The 20,518-nt window shown below is 33.4% G+C and overlaps 1 long non-coding RNA gene across 1 annotated transcript in view; it reads left to right on the top strand.

The window, feature by feature from the left end:
• Positions 1–16,200, top strand: part of LOC116744873 — a 57,982-nt gene extending 41,782 nt beyond the window's left edge. The window contains exon 4 of the long non-coding RNA XR_004347205.1: positions 16,114–16,200. This is a non-coding gene — a long non-coding RNA (uncharacterized LOC116744873). The remainder of the gene's footprint in view (positions 1–16,113) is intronic.
• Positions 16,201–20,518: the final 4,318 nt, after the last annotated feature.

Genomic DNA, 20,518 nt, shown 5'->3' with positions numbered 1-20,518 from the left:
CAGTCTGATACGAATCAGTATGTTGTTCCTGGAAAATTAAAGACTCATAAATATGCTATACCTTCCTGTAACTCAACTATTTTCATTATTCCTCCTAATCAGATGGATTTTTTGGATAATAAGTATTCAGACATATTCAGTTATGTATGGTATAGTGCTGTTTTAATATTTCATTGGAATGCTTTGAGAGAAAGGCACTGAAATCTAATAATAATTGCATTTGAATAGTATTGTTTTAGTGTTAAAAAAATAGTGGTAGAAAAGTAATTGGAGTTTCTTTACAAAAATCAGCGTAGGTGTGCTCTAAGCATCAGACACATAACAGTGCTTTACAATTTTATTTAGACAATGTTTTATAAAGTCCGAAAGTAACAGCCAAGATTTTTTTTTAACAAAAAGAGAACCTGACACCTCTGAAATACTGAGCAATCACTGATCAAGAACTAGCATGACCTCTTAAAGCCTGTAATAGCTAACGGGAATATAGCTATAGGCTATAGAGTTAGGGATTTTAAAATGTCAAGCAACACTAATAATTCGTGCATCCTGGGACCATAAACCTAGCAGCATGTCAATAATAATGGCATGCTCTTTGGAAACAGGTACAATTAACATGCTAGTGTTTTAAGTTAAGAGAATATTACAAAACTTTTGTAAAAAGAAGAGATTTTCTCTGGCATAGGATGTTGCTGATTTTGTGTTTTATGTTGCTGCTACCTATTATGCCTCCTAGACGTGTATCCCAAATACAGGGCTACACATACTGTCAGTTGACAAAGGGCCTGACATGGCATAATAGCAAAATGTGTAGGCAATAAAAATAAATGCGCATATACACTACCAAATGTAAAATAAATAGCTAGTGGGAAGCAGCTGCATAGCACAGGGAGATCAGCTCGGTGCTTTGTGACCACCTAGAAAGCTGGGATAGGGAGGGTGGGAGGGAGATGCAAGAGGGAGGAGATATGGGGATATATGTATATGTATAGCTGATTCACTTTGTTAGAAAGCAGAAACTAAAACACCATTGTAAAGCAATTATACTCTTTATTAAAGATGTTAAAAATGTTAAAAATAAATAAATGAACAAAATAAATATCAATACCTAACAAGTCATGTGTGCCAGAGGATACAAGAGATTTCACATGCAGGAAACATTTAAGAAAAGGGATGACAGGGCTTCCCTGGTGGCGCAGTGGCTGAGACTCCGCCTGCCGATGCATGGGACACGGGTTCGTGCCCCGGTCTGGGAAGATCCCACACACCGCGGAGCGGCTGGGCCCATGAGCCATGGCCGCTGAGCCTGAGCGTCCGGAGCCTGTGCTCTGCAATGGGAGAGGCCACAACAGTGAGAGGCCCGCGTACCGCAAAAAAAAAAAAAGAGAGATGAAAAAAAATAATGAAAGATATCTTTAGGAAGGCTACTCTTCTGTTAAAATAAAATTTGCTGAGATTTGTTATTTTTATTACTTCAAGATAGCCTATGTTAGAAGCCACACAATGCTTAGAAGCAACACTTCAATTCAGTGCTTTAAGAAGCTATTTGGCTCTTCAGAAACTGTCTCTGTTTTTTTTTTTTTCCCATGGCCTTCACTTTTGAAATAATCCTTAAGAAAACAGCTGCATTTGAAGAGGAAGGGAGTACTGGACACAAGAGAAATGGGAAATGGTGTTTTATTGAGCGATTTTTTTATTGCCACTCTGGGAATCAAAAGAGTGGCTACGTCTACCAAATAAGTCTCCCTCAAAAAAATCTTTAGATCAATCTTTAATGAGAAAGAAAGGGAAAAAAAAGATATTCACCCAGGTCTCGTTTCATGCAAAAAATTCTATATCTTTTCCTAACTCATCAATATGCTCATGGTTCTTAAATTTAGTATTTGAATTAAATGCCCAAGAGCCTTGAATGACATTCATCCACCCATTAAAAGATATATAGCTCAATTATATGGCATCGATGAAATCCTTGATATGATTTGTGACCCTTTAACTAACGACATTTCCTCTAAAGTGACAAAATCGCAACAAAACATAAAAAAAGAGCGCCTCATTACAAAGGAACCCGCCATACATTATTTAAATCTTTCCCTCTGAGAGGAAGAGCTAGAATGCATACTGAGTAACTGCTACTCAACATGAAATGATTCTTTTTCATGAACTCAGAGTACTGATTTCTGACTGGTCATTATGAGAAAAACAAATACCATCTGCAAATAATAATTAGAATGTAATACTATTTAAGCTTATGAAAAGAACATAAAATATGTATATAGAAACTCTGAAGCTAATAAAAATATAATGTAGATTACTTCAAAGCGTTTCACATTTATGTTGCTCAAGCACTAATAAAATGAAACAATATTAAATCCACTTTTCTTAAGTCCTATTTAAAAATCTCTCAGTTGAATCAGGAATGGTTCAGCTCACTTGAAGTTACAGCCTGGTTTAAGAAAATTGCATTTTACTGCTCTTCTATTGATTTTTAGCAAATTTAACTCTGTCACTGTCTGCTGATTCTGCTTATCTTTGAATTTAAAATGTCCACAGTATTTACCCAGCATTGAAAAATTACTGTTTCAATGTATTGTATTTTTAATGCAGCTCTATTTTTTGGTTTACATAGCTGGTTTGCTACCAACAGGACACTTTGATGTCATCCTCCGTTGTAGCATACAATGAAATCTCATATCTTTCTTTAATCAGCAATGACATGTTTATTGAGAAATAAAACCATTTCTCATTTCCTTCCTTTACCCCCACCCCTATTTTTTTTTTTCTTTTTCAGTGATCAATGTTTCAATTACTTTGCATTTGTAGTTTTCAATAAAACTTGTATTTAGTATTACTGGGTAGTTCAAAACTTTAAAATTATTTTCAAACAAATGCAACTTCAGTTTCAAATTACCCCAACAGAGATATCAAATTTTAGTTTCTTAGTTAGCTTACTGGGGAAAATTCTACCCAAAGATAAATATATTATTCAGTTTCTGCTATCCATAAAGCCACATATATAAAACACACATAAAATTCAAATCACAAGGCATTTGTTGAATGCTACTCCCATCAATTATGCTCTATTTGCCTATGAGTTTGCAAATGATTTATTCAGAAGATGAGCTTGGGGGATGTTTAAATATTCTGGTAAACAATTAATGTGCATCAATCAATATAAAAACCAGAATTTTTTCTAACTCCTGTTGAATGTGATTTTTTTCCCTAAAATATACATTACCAAACAAAAGCTATAGATTCAGTTGCTAAGCATCCATTAAAAATGTAATAGCCACATGTGATGAAAGTCAGATCACTGTGACAAAAAATGAAATTTACATTCTTCATGCAAATTCATCCTGATATGCAGCTCTCAGCAGTGTAACTGAAGGGGTCTATTAGTAATTTTATTTTACTCATGAAAACATATGTTATAGGGTTATTAATAGGCACATATAAAAATGTCCACTTTCCTGAGATTTTAACTAAAAACCATGACATTTTGCCTACTATTTGAATTTACCCTGGAGATTTAAAAAATTATGTTACTCAAAATAAATTTAATACCATTGGGTTGTACACTGATAAATATATTTGTGTTTGTTTGTTTTGTATTGTTTTTAGCATGAAATCTTCCAGGCCACACTGCAGACCTGAATTTTTGACTCACCTATCAATTAAGGAAGAAACAGTGATGAAGGAGAAGGAAATAATCAGGGTTCATTAAATGCCTATCATTTATTCATTCATTCTACTTTCTTTTCAACTTGTTCCTATTGTGAACAGAATGCTGTGCCACAGCGTGCCTGGTGGCAGTAAATTTCATACACGTTAAATTAATGCATTCCATTCATAAACATTTTCCCTGCCTGTATTTATTCAGTGAAAAAATGCTGAAATAAAGGTGTTAACTGTGGTGTTTACCATGAACAACAATCATCTCATAGCAACATTTTTCTTCCTCAGACCTCTGTTACCAGGACAAAATTGAGCTATTGTGCCATTTCCAATTTATTCTTGTCCTAAGACCATTCTTCCATATCTGTAGTTCCCAGTTCGGTGGCAATATAATAAAAGACAATAATCATTAGTACTATGGCAAAGGTCCTTTAACAACTCTAATAAGACTTGGCTTTGAAATACCCTAAATGAAATTAATAAACTCCTATTAGTTTCCAAACATTTCAGACTCAAGTTCTCCAGTCAATATTGTTTATAAAAAGGCACTTAGGGCTTCCCTGGTGGCGCAGTGGTTGAGAGTCCGCCTTCCGATGCAGGGGACATTGGTTCGTGCCCCGGTCCGGGAAGATCCCACATACCGCGGGGAGGCTGGACCCATGAGCCATGGCCGCTGAGCCTGCGCGTCCGGAGCCTGTGCTCCGCAACGGGAGAGGCCACAATAGTGAGAGGCCCACGTACCGCAAAAAAAAAAAAAAAAAAAAAAAAAAAGGCACTTAAAGTATACATTGAAATAATCTCCTCAGGAAATAATTTTATAGTATATTTTATGAGTTAAAAAGGTCTTGTTCTGTATGATTTTTAAATTATTTTTCAGTTATTATTTACGCACCTTCTTTGGGATTTTAGAAAAACTCTCAACTCACCCTTGTTGTCTTACACTTGAAAAGGGGAAGTATTGGAAATTTTACTATACATGAAGCCAAGTGCCTCAATTATTAGTAATAATTATGCAAACCATGTTATCAAATATATCCCAATTTGTCACCCATGGGTAAGTGATGGAATGTTTTAGTATATGGGGACGGTCTGATAGTGTATTTTTTGTGCTGTCAGACAGACACATCAACTGATGAAGGGCACTCTTTCTCCATTATTAGGGGCTGAGTCTATTTTTTAAAATAAGATTCTTGTAATTATAACAATAATATCTAATTTTATGCAAGTTTGAAAATGTGTAAAAGTGTAAAGAAATTTAAAAGAACACAAAGGACATTTCATTATCTCCTTAAGGACATTTCATTATGCATTTTAAATATAGTTAGAAAAATGCAGAAATAGGTACAAAATATAGTTATGCACATACATGCAGATACAATTCCTCTGAATTTATGTAATCCTTTCTTAAAGTTTGTTTTTCAATTGTCATTTTTTATTTATTTTAAAGCACTTCCCATATTATGAACAAGTTTAATTATTTGTAATCTCTTTTCCTCACAGTGTATTATAATTTATTTACCCAGTAACATTGTGTTGGATGTTTAAATTATTCCCATATTAGAAATGTCATAAAAACCTTTCAATACAACTTTTAGTCAATATTCTAGTTTTTCCTTGTGACAGATCCCCAGAAATAGAATTTACTACCTCAAATGATACAAATATTTTAAGGTTCCTGATGCATTTTTGCCAAATTGATTTTTACAATTATCAATTCATTCCCACTATCCATGTTTTAAAACGTTGATGCCACTGTCCTTATACTGTTTGTAAGTTCCAATTTCAGTAAAATGTTGCTAAATTGATAGCGGAAGTGGTATCACGTGTTGTTTAAAAGTGTATCCGCCATCATCTAAAGAGGATGCCAGACTGCATTAAGATATAGGCTCACAGCAGATGGTGGGGTCCCACAAGTGATCTAGCCTGGCTAGAATTTCTCACTAATAAACGTGTAACTAGACTTCCAGGTGAAGCTCAGGGCCAGACAACTCTGTAATTTTACACTGCACATGTGTTGGACTTGACCTCCAAACAAATAGCTTCTTTTGAGGTAGAAAGAAAAGAATTTCCCAAATCCATAGACCAGGATGCACCCCTTTTGTCTTCGTGTCTTTAAAATATGAACTTCACATTAAAACGTACTCGTAAATTTATAAATGAAGGAGATTCTTTGGTAGATAACCAGAGACAACCTATCCATTTATGCTGTAGTAATAATTTAGTGATAATTATCTTTGCAAAATGATATCATTCAAAATAGCAGTTTTCTAAGTAGCTGCTGAATGATTTGGAAAGAACCTCATGTGACTGTCTTTAAAAACACAAAGCTTCATCTGTAACTCTACTTTGCTTTATACAGTTTTAACTATAGGAACTGGTAAAAGTATATAACAGTATCACTAATAATCAGATTTTAAAAATCAGGAAATTATTTTGACTTTTCTACTTTCTCCTGAATAACATTTCACTTATTAGTCCATATATTCAGCTACTGGCATCAGTTAATAAAATGGTGAATGGAGCTACATTTCTGCAATTAAATTTTATTATCTAAACTGAACTCACCTTAACAAAAGATCATTTAGACTAATTCCATATGTTGCCAAAATAAATTCATTCAAATTGGTTACTGAATAGAGAAAACCTTAGACCTACCAAGTTCATAGAAAAGATAGTATTGTAATTAGCTGATAGTTCAAATCAAGAATCTACAAAAAATAGCAAAGTTCATTTGACAGAGTTAGGAAATATGTTCAGTTAGTGCTTGGTAAAAAACTGTTACAGAAGAATCATAACTCAGAAATGGCATAATTTATATCAATTCAAAATTGTAAAATGGCTTAATAGGAAACATTAGTTTAAAATGTTCTGGAAATAAATTTAACCATCATATAAATTTATTCATGAGTGAAAGTTTTTTTGTGTGGGCATGTGGAATGTGTTTCTCTAACCAGAACTTCAGAAGTTACACATGTACAGAAAGGCCTCCCCCCACCCCCGCCATCTATTGGTGCCCAGGATTTAATTAATTATCAATCTGGAAAAATATGAGAGTAACAATTTCTAGATAATACGTGAGATAGCACCAACTCACCTTATTTGTTTCTCTAAATGCTATAGAATAACAATAGTGTGTACTCCCTATGTGTTTAATAATTTTGCGACATTTTTACTGTGTCAATTCAATGTTTGTAATAAAACTCTAATAAATAGTTGATATACTGTGTAAATTTAATACATTATATGTACAATTATTGAAGATCATCAGAAACGTTATAAATATGTTAGGGATAGTTGGTATATAGTTTCATGTCCTCTGCATTTCAAAATGTTGAGGAAATGGATCCATCGTGCCCTTTAAAAATGGGAAAAATCCCATTGTTTATCCATTTGAAGCACAATACAAAAGGCACAATCAAGGGACATATATGTTGAAACCAACAGTTTCTCCAAAACTTTCTAGGAGTATGATAAAGTTCAAATGTACTTCAATAAGTTCCTTAGAAAAGATTTGATGTTGAATAGTCTTCTTAAGTCATTTCAAGTACAAGAGCTGCCATTAAGATGTCTGAGACAAATAGTTGCAGACTGGGTATTTTTCTGTAATTGTGATCCAATTTCACACTGGTTTTAAGGTCATAAATGCTCAAAGGGTATTCCTGGTATATGATCTCAGTCTCCAACAGATGAGACTAGTGCTCAAGAGTACATGTTGCAATGAGACTATCTTCAAAATTGAAGAGATTATTATGGAAGTAAGAGCAGGTTAATGTGTTGGGAAATATACAAAAGATTATTAATAAAGCAGAATGAACATAGGAATCAATTGCTTAAGTGTCATAGGTTACTGACATCTTCATGGTGACATACAACCTCTTTTAGGCTTCACTTGTGCTTTTAAAAGCTTTTGAAAGAAATACAATTGACTTAATCTATCATGTGTACAGACTCATGATTCTTTTCCTTTGGACAACAAGGAAGATTTTTTTTTTTTTAATTTTCCACTATTGGACACTATTTCCAAAGTTTAAGGGCTATAGAACAAGTGAAATAGCTTTCATTTTATAGTTGTGGCAACGCTACCCAATCACAGTTGTAGAGCTGGTTATTCTTTAACTTCTCTTACACTCTTGGGGCCCTCTGCCTTACAAGACATAAAAAAAGAAAATGAAGTTGCATTGTAGTAGAAGAGATTAAAGCTACATATAACAGTTTCTAGACAGGACGAATTGTTAAATTTTGAACACACTAAGGGAAGCTGATAAATCAATCCTCTCTCCCTCACCCACTCTCACCTCTCTAATTGCTTTAAAGACATTTCTTTCTGAAGTTAAACTGGCTGGTATACTTAATTCTGTTTTAGAGATTGTCATTGTTATACACGAGTTAGATGAAAAACACTATATCTTAAACTAGAAAAAAAAAGATATTTAAAATAAATCAAGTTACATGGATATGCCACCTTACTCTTTTCTTCCAAACCATTAATAATTACCTTAGAAAAAAATTGCTAAGCAATCCAATTTGCTACTTTGAACCCCTAATTTTTTATTGAAAATTTCAGGAAAAAAGAAAAACCTGAGTCACTACAAGCAGATTCGCTTATGCTAATTGCATTTTATTGAGACAAAACTCAAGTACTTACTTCTCATCATCTTCATCACCGGGGACATTGGAAGCAATCTATTCCAATAGAAAGCTGAGATATAAAATACAGAAATATTTCCTGCTAAAATTTTGGCTCAAGGAAACTGAAAAAAAGAAAAAAGGAACACGTAGTCTTTTTAGCGTTACCATCTCTTTAAAAGCAAGCACAGAGCGCCCCAACAGGTATGCCAATACACCCTGATGTATGCAAACGGACTACGAGTGTGCCAGCACAGCGATGCCTACAGCCCTCAGGGCTTCTGGGTTGGGCCTGGGGCCCAGACCTTCCCCAGCTTTCAGACTCTGCAGGAAGAAGCCTTCTTTTTGGTTTTATTCACCCCAGTGTGCTATACAAATGCTACTTTCAATGAGTGCTATGATGTGGAAGAATTTAAGAAACTCTGTTGTACAATATACATGGTAGATGTTGACGTCGGTGGTAGTGTCGGGAATTATCCTAATTTCAATGATAAATACTTAAATGTGGGCTCATAAAACCCCTGGAAGGAAAAGAGGTAACTTCTCTTTTTAATCTACTAGTTTTTAAAATAGTTTGTGTTTGATGCAGTCATCTTCAAAACATCCCAGAAAATCGTGAGCAGTAAAGGAAACTATTAAATGCTTTAACTTTCTTATATTTACAGCATAGTAATTAGTAAAACTCCCTCTCACTCTAATAAACAAAACAAAAAGGATATTTATTTGGATATCCTGGCTTTCTACTTTCATAAGTCAAGTGCACCATTCCATAGACTTTAAGACCACTGCGAATAAACACCATTTTCTTGTTTTATTTTTGCAACTACAAGTGGAATTTTAGGGAAATTCCAAAAGTAAGGTAGTTCTTTTGCTTTTCGGTGGGTGTATTATCTATGTAAGAGTCTATATAATTCCCATTTAGTGGCCGATATATTTCTTCTGGTCTTTGGAAATACACTCACGGAAATCACCATGATGTTCTTGGCTCTTGTTGAAAATTCTTCCATTTTCCAAAGCATCCACATCTATAAAACTGTTGATTAAAAACCAAAACGAAAAACCCCCATGCTTACTATTTTGTTTTTAGTTTTTGTATTTGCAGTTCTATTTTTATTTCACTATGGTCTTTTATTGCCATTAGATTTAATTTAGTAGACTTTGCCTTTAGAATAATTTCCTTGTAAAAATGTAGCAATTAAATTTTAATGTTACCACAGAGAAATGAAATACCAAGAAATATAAGCCTTGACTACCACACAGGATTTTAAAAATAGAGTAGAAAACATTGTCTCAAGGCCATCATTTTAACTCACCATACTTCATAGAAACATTAGGTGTACTAAAACGTTGACAATGTTTGAAGACACTTTTGTTATCATAAATAAATATTTACAAGCCATTGTAGCCACCTCAAATTTCAGTTTAACATCCTGTAAAACGCAGACAAATTAACACAGTAATTTTAATGTATAAGATGTTAAATGCTAGTCAATATAACACTATTTTATAACTCATTTAATTTCACAGCTTGTGAGGTAAGAACAATTCTCCACACTTCACCATCCTGCCTCTACAGCTTGAAATATTTATACGATTATCAATGTGAGCAGAAAAATGCCAGGTTCAAAAGATAAAAATAAGAAATACAATGTATTTTCACCTAAAATGATAGGGCATTTAATAGTCAGAGATTCTGGGCTAGGCCTAGAATAAACTCTTCATAAGAGTTCATGTAGGATATAAACAGGTTTCATAGGGTGAGAAGTTGTGTCTGATAACCTGGATCCAACTGTTATACTTTCAGAGTTTTCAGTCAGACCAAAAACCTCAACACTTATTTTGATGATGGCTCTTTGGGGAAGATTGTTTTCAATTTGCATAAGAGCCAAGTGGCTATGAAAATTACTCTTAACTGGAGAGTTATGGTGAGTTGGGACAGATCACCTAAAAGAATGCTGAGATTATGTGAGTTATTGCTATATCCCAACACCTAAAACTATACCTGGCACATAATAGGTGTTCAACAAATAGTTGTTAAGTTAATAAACAAATGTGGGGTTAGAGAATAATTTCCCTTAGAATCCTTGACAATTGGTCAGAACTCTCCAGATCTGGTGACCCTGGACCAGGTCATTGGTTCCCAAACTCCTCCTATCTGCATTCAGTTAAATCTCAAGTCGATTATCTGCATCTACACATGTGTAAACTGTGACCTCCACTAGAATCCCAGTTTCTCAAAATTCATGGAAGGGAATGACTTTAGGGTCACATATCCCAGCTTTCCACACTGAGAAGGCATCTAGTCTCCAGATATTAACTATAACTCCAAGAGATCTTTCCCAAACCTGCCTGGACAAGAGAATCGATTAGAGCAATTATTTAAAAAAAATTAAAGATTCTCAAGTTTTCCTTAGCAAATTCTAATTCCAGAAATATTCATTTTAAAAATACACCTCATTTATCCCTCCAGGGAATTTGGTATTAACATATACACACTACTATATATAAAATAGATAATCAACAAGGACCTACTGTATAGCACAGGGAACTCTACTCAATATCCTGTAATAACCTATATGGGAAAAGAATCTGAATAAGAATAGATATATGTATATGTATAACTGAATCACTATGCTGTACACCGGAAACTAACACAACATTGTAAATCAACTATACTCTAATATAAAATAAAAACTAAAAAAAAAAGCAAAACACACACACACACCCACACCTTCACCTTGGATGATTTTTATCAACAGGCCCAGTGAGTGAAATGCTTTCCTAAAGCACCCATCTGCATTTTCAAACAAACATCTCTATTAAAAAACTTCCATGAACAAACTTGACTGCCCAAATTTTGGCATAAGTGGGCTACAATAGACATCTATATTTATTCAGTTCTGCAGGGTTTATTCAACAATATTTAATGAACCTCCTAAGTGGAGCGCTTCAGGGAGAAAAGTGAAAAGACAGGATTTTTCATATACTCCTAGAACTAAGTCCAGGTAAAATAACCCTGGAGTCTTGATTCATTGTGGAGTGAAGGGCAGGCATTGAAGAGTTCTGAGCATGAGTGTGACATAATCAGATTTGAATGTTGGAAATATCACTTTGGGAGTGAAGTCAGACATAGAGTGGGTAGGGACATTTGACTTATGCCAGGTAAGTGCTAAGAAGGTTATTTCTGTGATCCAACCAAGAGAGGATGAGAACATGCACTGGAATGAAGACAATCCAGATAGAATGGCACAGGATTGCTTCCAACCAATTTCAGCAAACAAGAATATTAGACCAAGATCATCAATCACATTGAAAGTCATATTTATAAAAGAAAGAAATAGATATCAGCAAGTACCTAACATTGATAAGTCATGCTAGTAGTCATTGCTAAAAATATTAATCAGGGCTTCCCTGGTGGCGCAGTGGTTGGGAGTCCGCCTGCCGATGCAGGGGACGCGGGTTCGTGCCCTGGTCTAGGAGGATCCCACATGCCGCGGAGCGGCTGGGCCCGTGAGCCATGGCCGCTGAGCCTGTCCGTCCGCAGCCTGTGCTCCGTAGCGGGAGAGGCCACGGCAGTGAGAGGCCCGCGTACCGCAAAAAAAAAAAAAAAAAAAAATTAATCAAGTACTTATATGTTTGTGGTGAGGTTGGAGATATAAATGTGTATACAGTGCATATGACACAAACCCTGCTTTCAGGGGTCCACTTTTAGCAAGAGAATCACAATGAGGCAGAGACAATCATCATAATATAGTATTTAAAAGAAGGTCTCTAATGATATTATTAAAAAGTATCATCATATTAAAGAAGGGGATGCATTTAATATCTTAGAGAATATTTATGTGGGAACATATTGAATAAACGATCCTTTCAGAAATTGTCATTTCTTGAATAGTCTTCTGTAAATTATGGAATGGTTTCATACATTTATTTACAATCCATTCTCCTTGAAAAGGAGTGGTGGGTGGCAGGGTGATATTTCTGGTCATAATAAACAGCGAGAGGCATACAACTCCAACAGTAAAATTAAATCTATAAAAAGCACAGAAGACTTCCCAGAATATTATTTACAAAAATCACCATGTTTTGGATCAAACTTCTATTTAAAATTGCTTTTCCATATTACTCTATTGAGGCTTCCTACTTAATGAGATGTCTGGCAGGAAAGATTTGGAGAACATTTATTTAAAATGCCAGAACTGCTTTCCCCTTGCTAAAATGCTAGCAAGATGCTTTGAAAGTGGCAACCCATTTGCAAGACATCATTGTCAAATTTCCCCTAAAGGAAAAATGTGAATAGATAGCAAGAGAGCCGTGAATCAGATTGTCAGTGCCAAGCTATGCTATTGAATTTCCACAAACATGTTCCTAATTTTGCAATTACTTCTCCATTTCAGGAATGAATTCTTCCTTTTGAATTATTTTTTACTAATGTTTAATCTCACATGATCCTTTATCCTATCATTCATCATATTTTATCATTTGTCCTACTCCTAAATAATATGTATGTAAGCAATTAAAACAATTTAAAGATTAGCCAATCCAGCACAAAAGTTAATAAAACAAACTTGCTTGGCCACAATCAGAATGCATTCCAAATTGAAACAGAAATAGTATACGTTGTCTGCCAGATTGGATTATCCATTGGGCTAGGTAGTCTCTCAGTGACTGTACGTATTTCTATGATACATCTGACTGCACTGTATTGATGTTAATTTGTTTTCACATCCACATCATCTACCTTTCTTAATAGAGTATGTAATTTTGGAGGAGTCGTACTATGTCTTTTCAACTTTGTATCTACAGAAATCCCTGGCACAAAGTTATACTCTTGATATTGTATGATGGATGACTGATTGACTGCCTAAAATAAATTAATGAGATTCTTCTCTGTCTGACTATTTGTATTGGGCTTATGCCCTTTTACTTATATCAGTTATTCAATTTTTGGATTGGCATAAAATTTGATTTGAAATTCTTTGAACTTATATGTGAACTGAAATCCATGATATAAAAATAAATACTGTATTATTTTTTCATTCTAAAAATGAACAAATGTATTAATCAGTTCTGAAATTTATGAATATTTAATAGAAAATATTTATCTGAGTACTTGCACACTACTGGAATATTTTTTCAAACAGGAAGAAAAAATTACCAGCTCTAAGCTTGAAAAACTGTCATGAAAAAAAAATAGAAACCTAGAATAAAACTATTTGAAAGTAAGAGAAAACAGCTGCTGACTTCCAGAAATAATATAAGTATTCAGTAATCCCTTTCCAGTATTCATCCATTTGTTCAACTGCATTTTCTTCTAGTGTTCTCTGAAGGGTAATTAGGTAAATACTTAGCATTCTTATGATAATAATAAAAAACGTATTTTGCCGCTCAGAGAAAATACACAATCTAACAAGGCAAAGAATAGTAAAGAAAAGTATGGTTATTCAAGATCTAAGGGGAGGATGAGCATAAAAGAAGCAAATAACATAATCAGCTAAGATGTCAGAATGTAAATCAGTGGAAGACATAACTGTACTTTAATCTATAAATAAAACAATAGCCCAAGATAATTTGTACAGTCTCCCCGTGATCTCTATTATCATTTATACTGAAAATAATGCCATATGAAATGTTGTCATTTGTATATGAAGATGGTGCTATGACTCATCAATAACAAATCTACAAAATTGTTTTGTTTGGGGAGTAGGAAAGGGTTGGCAATAAACTCATTCACACTCTCTTATCTGGTCCTCTTGTGAGCAATGGTGTACATTGGCAAGTTGAAGTTACAGCTGCAGTCGGAGAGCCTAAAAAAAAACAAAACAAAAATCTGGTGAGTGAAAAATCAATCAGATTGTAATTGGTACATGAGGGAGATTGAATACCCTAACCTGACATACTAGTACCAAGTTCTGACCAACTAAGCTCAAATATCCATATGGTGTCAAATAATACAACTACATTTAATCCAGTTTTAAAAATAAACTGGTGTCATTATACCTTGATGAATTTCACAAAGCATCCCCAGTTCCTTTTTATTGTACAGCCTTCAGCCTGTGCATTCAAAATAGAATGTCAGGCATCACTTAACGCTACAACTATGAGAAAATAAAAGGAAAATACTTTGTATGTCTCACCCGTTTTTGGTGGGGAAACACAACCCAAGTAATAATTTGAGTGGTCAGATCATATAGGCCAGGCCAATCACTGACAGGTGAGTTTGATGTCCCCACAAAATAAATGAATAGGAATCATTACATTTTTTAACTAAATGCCACCATCAGAATGTTGTAAGGTGTGTTTAAATGTTAAAGTATTATCCAGCACAGGTTTTATAGCCAAGCAAAAATAAAAACTATCACTGACCCAGAAACTGCCCTATGCCTTGTGCTATACACGTTCCTTATATAATATATTGTGCTTGATCCTGACAATAGAACTATGTGGTAAGAATCATCTTCATTTTCAAGGTAAGAAACTAAACCTTTGAGTAAAAAACTTGTCTAGAGCCAAAGATAGTGAAAGCTTCAGAATCTGGCCAGAAAGACTTACTCCAAATACCATGATCATTTTTATTTAAAATAAAAATAATATAAACATAACCAAAAAACTTGATAGAATTCAGATAATCTGTATTATTTATACTAACAAATGGATATAACTATTGACCTAAAAACCCAAGTGGAGAACACGGATTTTTGGAGAAACATAATTTGTGACCAAGAGTTTTATAGATATGGGACATAATTGACAGAGATATCCTGTTTTCTTAGTTATTCTAGATTTATCTTAGAGACTTTGCTAGACTGGCAGAATTCCTGGGTAGTTGCAGCATTCTAGTGATTCTAATGTTTTAAGAGATAGTTATAAACCAGAAACTAAACATCTGTTAGGCTAAAAATAAAAGCATTTCTTTTGTTAATTTACCCAAGACTTTTTAAAATGCCACTATCAGCATGGCTTATTAAGACCCCTATAAAAATAGATAGCCCAGTATTCATTGTATTAACCACATGCTCCAAGTACAATCAAAGCAATTCTAATTTACCATTCTCCATGAATTCTCCATGAATTTTTTCTGTTTGAACAAACTCAGGAACATTATTTTATTTACAGATTAGGTAGGTAGCAACTGAGAAAGAGTAAAGCTACATACTATGTGTGTACATACACATATGTGCAAACTTTCAAATAATTGATATGCATGTATGTAAGTGAATCACAGCAAAGCAATAATCTCAAAAACAATTGGAAGGTTGGTTTAAAGGTTGTCACTCTGCATTCTCAGGACCTTCTATGAATTCTAATATATTACTTACCATGTTGTATTGTCAATGCCTTTCTCCATAACCAGAGTATGAGCTTTATAAGGTCAGAGACTGTGTCTTTTTCTCTATGATCCCAGTGTATAATGCAGTTCCGGCATTCACTATTTACTTATTGAATAAATAAATATATAATATAAAGTAAAATATCAAATTACATAATGGCATCATAGGTTAATTCATATTTGCATCCCCTTGATTCATAGTACCCTTGAATTCTTGGAAATACATCTTTAGTTCACTTAGGCACAAATTTTATAGAAGAAAGTTATATTTAATCATGTATAGATGAAATAGAATTATTACTCAAAAGCAACAGGAGCCACCTATAGTGCCCATGACAGAAGCTGAAAGGAGTTGACTTTCCTTGAATTCTAAGCAATTGTTGCATGCTGGTCCCAGGACAATAATATAAAGCCGGTAAAGTTTGTAGTTGAGGTGACCTTCACCCTCCATTTTTTGAACTTCTTTGACCTTTCGCCTCTGTTCCCAGGCATCCAGAGCCTTTGGGATGTGCTCTGACTGTCAACACTCTGATGTTGTGGAGAATGAGCGTAAGCTTTGCCTCCACGTGAACTAGGTAACCGTCTTGGGTGTGAGTTAATTTCTCTGACACTTAGTCCCCTCAGTGTAAATTTAGAATAATAATAATGTTCCTCTGGAAGAAAAGGTGTAGGCCTATATGAAAGGATGCAAGTGAGAATGCTCTGTAAACTATATGACATTATATAGATATTTAATATTATATAAAACAACCTTAAAATTGGAGAACTTCTGATGTCCTCTCTGCTCTGAAGTATCTATGACCTAAATAACTTCATTCTCTCCCCTCATCTATCAGTGCAATTGTTGGGACAAAAAATAATCTGATTGTTGTCTAAATTTTTTCACTTTAAGCTAAAATTCCTGATAAACATAAAACCACCCTAGCTTGTTGATACTTTTAAAGAGGCGAATGTGAATCCAGTTATTCTAGAGGCTGCTGGGGACAAGACCCACTTTTGTCTAATCTGATTGCTAATCCCTACCCTAATACATACAGGGGTCTGAAAGGTGGCATCCTAGAAAGAAAAGAATATTCATCTCAGTTTAAGCCTCCAACACATAAAGGATGGTAATTTAATTTCCTGAAATTTGCTTGTCTGAAAGTTTAATTTAATAACAAACCAATAACAAACCAATAATAATTTAATAACAAACCAAGATACTAAAATAGTTTTGTATGAAATATATAGAATAGTGGTACTAACTACCAGATGACTCATGTTTCTATAGTGATTGTTAAAATTATATTTATGAAAGAAACCAAGCGTAACCATTTTAGCAATTCTAGAAAGGCATACTCTAAGAGGTAAAATTAAATTTAGGGAAAATAAGACCATTTATAATGGGTCGTTATGACTCTGAATAAAGATGATTATTGGTTCTGCTTAATAAAACTGTCATCTAACACAAAATAGCTATTAAGCTAAATTACATTACATTATCATTCTGTGATGCTACAAAATTCAATGCAAAGCTTTTTTTAAAAAAATAAATCCACAAGAAAAAAAGACTCAATATTAACTTTTTCTGCAGATTTTCAAATGGTTTTAACTAAGGAAATAATGTAAAGAATTTTTAAAATGTATGCTGAAAAATGCTGCTTTTTACTAGAGAAATGACCAAATATTTATTGTTTACAAATTTTTTAAAGGATCTAGCTTTGATATAATACTTGATAAGGGCAGGATCTGCCTTTCTCAAATTTTTCTCCTGTTATTCAGCTTTATTCCAAAGGTCTTCTCTCCTGTCAGTTTCAACTGTCCTCTCTACTGACTAAATCATGTAGAGGAATCTTTGGTTTACCTACCTCTACTATCATTTCAAAATCTGATTACACTCAGGTAATATTTCTCTAAATACTTTCTGTACTCCCAGAATCAAAATCAAACATGTGAAAATACAGACTTCTAGACATTTTCCGAACCTGCTGAATCAGAAACTCTGTGGTAAGGCCTGTAAATCTTCATTTTAAAGTTCTCCTGAAGTGTTTTTTTTAATATCTCTGGTTTAAGAATCATTGTACTTGAACCACTGACAATTAGAAAAGACAACCTATCAATGCTTAGCATATACTATTGCTAAGTTTATCACTTAGTTGGTTTATATTTAATCTATACTGTAAACGCTTATTGAGATATACAATTTGCCAGGCTGTTTACTAGATGCTAGGGCTACTAAGATAATGATTCATCCTTTCTTGCATGCATCTTGTAGCTTAATCATAGGATTTTCCTCTCTGGAATTACAACCTCAATATTTTGGCATTATTTATTCTAGACTTAGTATAGAATCCTGAGTTCCCAGCTTCCACGAGTATAAACCAAAAAAAGTTTTCAATCAAATAAAACAATAAAGACATTGGAATAAAACAATAATGAAAAGTATATAAAGTAGACTAGACATAGATGGAGAGAAAATGAGTGAATAGGAAGATTGAAGCGTGCAAAATGCAGCACAAAGAGAGAGATGGAAAGAAAAAAAAAGGCATTAAAGAGAACTTAAAAGACGTGGAGACAAAAAAACAATCAAGAAGCTCTGACATATGTCTAATAATAATCCAAGTAAGAAATAATAGTGTTCATAGGGAGGGGGAAATCGTTGAAATGATGGCTGAAAAATATCTTGAACTGAAGACAGAAATGAGCCCTCATATCAAAAAGTTAGATAAAAAATAAAACAAATTATACTTAGTCACTTTTTGTCATGAATTGCAGAACATCAGGGACAAAGAGAAAATCTTGGAATCAAATAGAGATAAAGGAGAAATAAGTTCCTTATTTACAAAGGAACAATCAGGCTGATAACAGACCTCATCATCATAAGGAGAGGCTAGAAGAGAATGGAGTAATAATTTCATAGTGCTGAGGAAATAACATTCAAAGTAAAGTTAACATTTACAAAAGAGGGTAGAATAAAAAAGTTTAAAGACATACAATGACACACAAAGTGTGTCACTTGAAAGAAATACTAAAGGACATATTTCATCAATAAATAAATAAATCCATAGAGATTTATTTATTTATTTATAAATAAATAATTTATAAAGTATAAATTAGGGAGCCACTGTGCAAATAAGTGGGTAAAGTATATTGCTGAATCTAACTAAGTTTTAGGTAGAAATGACAGTAATATTACAAGCACTAAGTTTTATTGTTTAAAAACAAACTAGAACTAAATGATAGATAATGCAAATCTTTCTTAAGAGATTTATAAAAACAGATTGTCAACAGGCAATTTTATAGCTAAAATTAATTTAAGGTGATATCAAGAGGCACTTGAATTAACATTAAATGTATAATCAAAAATCAGTTTATTTTCCTTTATATCATCATTTAAATAGCAACTTAAACTCTATGGATTTAAAAACAGATTTTACTGTTACTAGTTTTCCCTAAAAAGATTGGTTTGTTTCAAGCAACAATCAGTTCTGTTACATAGTTTTTAACGTGTAAAATATGTCACACATGTAATTGTTGAATAATTAGCTCTTCACAGAGAATGAAGGCCCTTGTCTTAAAAATCTTTCTTCTTATCAGAGAGAGTCTGCTTTTTCAAGTCATAGACATTAGTACTATTATAGTAAATAGTATCAACAAAAAGCAGTGACCTATGTGGTAGAAAAAAGGGCAATTTATTATATAATTTAGAAGGTTTCTTATGAAGTTGGGTTGATGTGCTACAGATCAATGACTCTCATTTATATCGTAGCTATATTTTTTAAAAATCACATGTTCTCTTAATTTTTTCACTGCTTAATATAGCATTTTCCCCTGAATTAAACAACAACAATAACAACAAATTTTGAGTAACAGTTCTTGGTAAAGTCAAGGAGGTAAATTCCTTTTTTCCTCTCTAAGAGATGTTTGGCCCTGTTTGTAAGAGTTTTTTCAAGAGTACAACAAGGAAATAATATGGACTTTCATATTTAATGAGAAGTTCAAAGGATAGTCTCAGTTTAGTATTTATTAAAAAAAAAAAAACTGTTGGCATGACTGACATCAATACACTGTCAACGTCCACTAGAAGTTATCAAACATTTGGTTGGTTCACTCAATCAGGAAAAAAATAGTTACTAACTTCACTGAAAAAATAAGTAATTGAATCATTTTGGTGTGGATAATTCTTTTTGAATCTATTTGTGTAGAAACTGTGAAAATAAATTGATTAAAGTTTTCTTTTCTCTATTAATTGTTACAGAAATGCAATTTTTAGCCTTTTTTCCTAGATTTTTTTCTTCCTACATTTCCATGTAATTAAGAAAATGATCCCCTTATTTCTTTCTCCACAATTAATGGGTGCATTCTTCTTTCAGACTCCTTAATCTTATGTCCCTGATAAGCAACTCTCTAGTTGTGCCACCATGACTTCCATTCCTGGCTGCAGGTTGTAATTATGAAGCACGAAGATAGAAGTGTCCCTTTTATCTCTCATGATGCAGCATTAGAGGATTTTTTTTTCTGTACAATTAAAAGGTTAGAAATACACTAAAAGCGCCAACACAATTAGAAGAAAAATTACTATGAAAAATACAAACATTCTACACATAAAATGTTCAAAAACAAACAAAAAACATCTGCTGCTAATTGGGCTACATGAAACTGAAGAAAACAGCTCAATATAGATATTGGGATCATATGGAATCCTTCTTGCAGTAATCCAAACACATTCGTATTCTAATATATCTTAGGTAATCTATGATTTAAAAAAAAGAATATAAGGAAAGAAAGAAAAGAAATTGTGGCAAATTTTAATATGTTATATGTGGCAGTAAGAAGCTGAATGGAAAAAAGAATTGAGAAATGTTGGGAAAAAGAGAACATAAAGAAATCGTTAAGAAAAAGAGAACAGGTAAA

This window comes from Phocoena sinus, chromosome 1, assembly GCF_008692025.1.
Source record: "Phocoena sinus isolate mPhoSin1 chromosome 1, mPhoSin1.pri, whole genome shotgun sequence".
Classification (NCBI taxonomy): Eukaryota; Metazoa; Chordata; class Mammalia; order Artiodactyla; family Phocoenidae; genus Phocoena; species Phocoena sinus.
Note: the sequence above shows the minus strand (reverse complement) of the source record. Positions and strands in the feature narration are given on the sequence as shown.